The sequence below is a fragment of the Ranitomeya variabilis genome, chromosome 4 (genome assembly GCF_051348905.1).
Source record: "Ranitomeya variabilis isolate aRanVar5 chromosome 4, aRanVar5.hap1, whole genome shotgun sequence".
Taxonomy (NCBI): domain Eukaryota; kingdom Metazoa; phylum Chordata; class Amphibia; order Anura; family Dendrobatidae; genus Ranitomeya; species Ranitomeya variabilis.
In genome coordinates, this window is record NC_135235.1 from 234,414,265 (window position 1) to 234,419,510 (window position 5,246).

Below are 5,246 nucleotides of genomic sequence, written 5' to 3' on the forward strand. Positions count from 1 at the left end.
ATAATGTAGCCTTCTCATAGAATATAATGTAGCCCCCCAGAATATAATGTAGCCCCCCCATAGAATATAATGTAGCCCTCTCATAGAATATAATGCAGCCCCTCTCAGAATATAATGTAGCCCCCCTCATAGAATATAATGTAGCCCCCTCAGATTATAATGTAGCCCCCTCATAGAATATACTGTAATGCAGCCCCCTCAGAATATAATGTAGCCCCTGGTAGAATATAATGTAGCCCCCTCAGAATATAATGTAGCCCCCTCATAGAATATAATGTAGCCCCCCCTCAGAATATAATGTAGCCCCCGTATTGAGCCCCAGGTGGATGAACATAGAGCAACTGGTGCCAACAACACCCCAAAACAGGTGGAAGTGCGTATGCATGAGAGCCAACTGACCTCAGACGAAGTGCACCCTCGATCACCATGCCTGAGAATGTGCGACAAGATCCGAGAAAACCTGCTGCTTTCCCTCCCAGTATTTGGTGTAATCATGGGTGCAGTGTACGGGGGACTCCTTCGAATGGCATCTCCCATCCATCCTGACATTGCTATGGTCATAGCCTTTCCGGGAGATATTCTCATGAGGATGCTGAAGATATTGATTCTACCTTTAATCATCTCCAGTTTAATCACTGGTTTGGCTGGATTGGATGCAAAATCGAGCGGACGCCTTGGCACCAGGGCAATGGTCTACTACATGGCAACCACCATTATTGCTGCAGTCGTGGGAGTCATCCTCGTTTTGGCGATACATCCCAGAGACCCCAAACTAAAGAAACAATTTGGAAAAGGGCAAGAAAATGATGAAGTCTCCAGTTCAGATGCCTTTTTTGATCTTATCAGAAATCTGTTTCCTGAGAACCTGGTGCAAGCCTGTTTCCAGCAAATTCAGACAGTTACCAAGCAGGTTATTGTGGAAGCTCCTACCCAGGAACCTACCAATGTGACCGACTCTGTCTTTACACTCATGAACGACACAGTTGTCACAACCACAGAGGAAATTATGAAAAAATTGTTATTCAAAGATGGCATGAACGTCTTGGGTTTAATTGGCTTCTTCATTGCATTCGGCATTGCTATGGGCAAAATGGGTGAACAGGCCAGACTGATGGTGGAATTCTTCAACATCCTGAATGAGATTATGATGAAACTTGTGACAATGATAATGTGATGTTCTCCTTTCAGTATCGCTTGTCTGATCTGTGGGAAAATCATCGCAATCAAAGACTTGGAGCTTGTTGCTAGGCAACTGGGAATGTACATGATCACCGTCATTGTGGGCCTCATTATCCATGGAGGCTTTTTCTTGCCATCTCTGTACTTCATAATCACCAGGAACAGTCCATTCTCCTCCCTGAGAGAATAATGCAGTCCCCCCACAGAATATAATGTAGCCCCTCATAAAGTATAATGCAGCCCCCCCATATAGGGTATAATGCAGCCCCTCTCCACCTCCATCATTGTTCTCCCCCTTCACCCTATTATTGCCTTCTCCCCCACCACCCCTATCATTGCCCTTTCCACCACCTCCATCATTGCCTTCTCCCCCACAACATACACACACACACACACAGCAAAGCATCACTCTCTCTCAATCACACACACAAAGCACCGCACCACATACACACACACACACACACCCGCACCACTCTCTCTCACTCACACACACAAAGCACCGCACCACATACGCACACACACCCGCACCACTCTCACTTACACACACACAAAGCACCGCACCACATACACACACACTTACACACCAGCACCACTCTCTCTCTCAAGCTCACACACAAAGCACTGCACCACATACACACACAATCAGACAGACCCACAGCACCACTCACCTCTTCGTCACCAGCATCTTTCTGTCTGAAACAGCCGCACGCTGAATGATGACATCATCCAGCTGCGCTGCCTCAGACAGGAAGCGCCGGGCAGGAAGCAGGACACCGGGATGTGCTGTGAGAGGTGGGTGGTGCTGTGTCTTTCTGCGTGCGTGTGTGTATGTGGTGCAGTGTGGTGCTTTGTGTGTGAGTGTGAGAGAGTGGTGCGGTGGAGGTGGGGCTTTACATGCGGGTAGTGTTAGCTACAGCCTGCGGCTAATGCTGCCTGCTATTAAAGTGAAATAGTATTCACTCCTCGCCCATGGAGGCGTGGAGAAGCGTCAATATTTATTTCTCTTTAGCAGCTGGGACAGGCGTGGCTTCCTGTCACTGCTGCTGCTCCACTGGCACAGAGAGGGCCCCATTGATTCAGGGGCCCCATAGCTACTGGCTGGGGCCCCTAGACCAGTGAGGGCCTAAGGCAGCTGCTGGCCAGTATACCAGCAGATGTCAGTGCCTGGGCCCACCAGAGAATCCTCCGGTTCTCCGGTGGGCCAGTACGACCCTGATGGTCACCCATGAGGTTAAGTACATAATGTGGAATATCTCCTGAAAAAAATGAATCACATGAAACAGGTTTTTTTGTATAGAGAACTCATCTTAAATACAAAAGAGCAAATGATAATCAATAATTTAAAACAAAAAACAATGGGAGGGAAAAATGGAAGAACCTAAAGCTTGATGTGACATTAGTATTGGCACCGTTTACATTGAATTAGTATAGAAACACATTTTGACTCCTGTGGTAAATCACAAAAGAGAATCACCTGTGATTGTTGCTGCCCGTGTGATATGAATTAGCCAATGAATGATGACATCAGTGTTTTAAAAAGCCACATGGTAGACCCTGTTCCTTTGTCACAATGGTGAAGATAAAGGAGCTGTCTGAGAACATCAGAGCTGCTATTAGCAAACACAAGACTTTCGAAGGGTATACCGCCATTTCCAAAAACCTTGGAATCCTAGTTTAAACGGTGCGCAATGTTATTAAGACGTTTACCAAGCATGGAACATCAAGAGCCTTCCTAGATGTGTGGGAAAGAGGAAAACTGAGAAGAGATGAGTTCAAAGTGAATGGTGCATAAAACACTATGTCAAACATCCAAAGACCTGAAGGTCAACCTGGAACAGTCTGGGGTCATGGTTTCAACAAGTACTATATGCTGCACACTAAACCAAGCAGAGCTTTATATGCAAAGGCCAAGGAAGAAACCATTGCTGAGAAAAGACATAAATAGGAATGACTGATCTTTGCCAAAGAGTACCTTAACAAACCATAATCCTTCTGGGAAAATGTTCTACAGATAGATGAAACAAAAATAGAGCTTTTTGGCAATGCCAGGCCAACAGCTTGTTTACAAATGGCACAATGAAGCTTATAAGGAAAAGAACACCCTACCAACAGTTAAGCATGGTGGAGGATCCATAATGCTGTGGGGTTGCTTTGCTGGTACAGGAGGCCTTGACTGTATCACAGGAATCGTGAAATCAGAGAATTATTTAAAGATTTTAGAGTGAAATGTCTTACCCAGTGTAAAAGGGTTTGAGTAGAAGACAATGGGTCCTCCAGCAAACAATGACCCAAAGCACACATCCCAAAGTACACAGGAATAGTTGAAAAAGAAAAAATGGATGGTTTTAAAATGGCCAACAATGAGTCCTGACCTCAATCCCATTGAAAATCATTGGCGTGAGCTGACATCTGCCATCGGGAAAAAGAACCCTGCAAACATTCAAGAGCTTGAACAAACTGAAAAGGAAGAGTGGGAGAAAATACCAGCTGAGAACTGCAAGAAGCTTATAGATGGCTACAAGAACCGTTTGGAGGCGGTCATCAATGTCAAAGGGTATGCACCAAAGTATTAACTAGGGGTGCCTTTATTGCTGCACTTGCTGTTTATTCTTTTAAATTGCAACATGTAAGTTGAAAAACAATGTTTTATTGTTGTATAACTTTTGACCACTAATTAAAAAAATCCTGAGAATATAACTTTGGTACATTTCCATTTAAATAAATATAATCTTCAAATAATTGGTGTACCTCTGGGAGCTAAATATTCCTCTTTATTTGCAAACATATACAAGATACTTGCATTTTTTCTCATGACAAACCTATTTTTTAATATGTGGTTTGGTGCAGTTGCTACATCGACTATCAATCATGCAACGTTGTGACGGCAATGCACTTGGAATATATCAATTGCAATTCCTGGAATTTGAGGCTTATGTGCACATGTGATCCAGAAATGATGTTTTCTTGCATTTGCGCCTTTAGGGGCATTTCAATTATGTATTGTCCGCAAGCCCACTGCTTGCTATACTATTGAATGGCCACATCTTGCCACCTAAGACTATGGAAAATCTAGTTGGGGAATTAATCAGGGCACATAAGAACTGCATCAGTAAATATATTCCATTATAACAACAGGATGATAACTCACAAAGCAACATTAATAATGGATGCAATTTCCCCATCAAGTGATCGCTTTATCTGCTAATTTAATAAACAGATGAAATAATGGTTCAGTGATCGAAAGGTTCAGATTTTTACAAATGTGGTAATTTGAGATGTATGTGTTGCAAATTTGACTTTTTGTGCCATTGAAAGAGTTCCCAAATGTTATGCACAATCGCAGAGAGACCCCGCAAGACTGGCACCAAACCATCAAAGATGCGACACACTTGGCGGAAACTGCCCCAGCTAAGCGAGCTTTAAAGTGCCAGGATACTCCTAATCCACCAGTAAAAAGGAGGGTGACTTTAGCAAAGCCCCACCCAAGCCCGACGTTGCCGGGTAGCTGGTGACGGGTGATACAGCCAGAGCCTAGTGAGAACAGGTAGATACCTCTGCGAGAAACCCTGGGAGTGCAGCACAAAGAGAAAGGGAAACAAACCCAAGACTAACCCTGAAAGATAGCAATCGAGACTGCAAGCACCACTCACCACCACAACACATAGAAACTGCAATACACAGCAAAGACCTGAGCTGGGGACAGTTAGATAGCCGCCTGATGCTGAAGGAAACGATCAGGTGATGACTACCTCCAAATCATCCCCAGACAACCAGTCCCTGCTGACCTAACAGCAGAACGGACAGAATCCCACCACTGCCTACTACCAGACACAATCCCACCACCAGCCTAGTACAGGACACTATCCCACCACTGCCTAGTACTGAACACAATCCCACCACTGCCTATTACCGGACACAATCCCACCACTGCCTAGTACCGGACACAATCCCACCACAGCCAAGTATCGGACACACTCCCACCACTGCCTAGTACCAGACACAATCCCACCAATGTCTAGTACTGGACACAATCCCACCACTGCATAGTACAGGACACAATCCCACCA

At 44.8% G+C, this 5,246-nt stretch overlaps 1 pseudogene; it reads left to right on the forward strand.

Annotated features, from left to right (window-relative positions):
* Nucleotides 1-436: 436 nt before the first annotated feature.
* Nucleotides 437-1,369, forward strand: LOC143767815 (excitatory amino acid transporter 2 pseudogene; annotated as a pseudogene).
* Nucleotides 1,370-5,246: the final 3,877 nt, after the last annotated feature.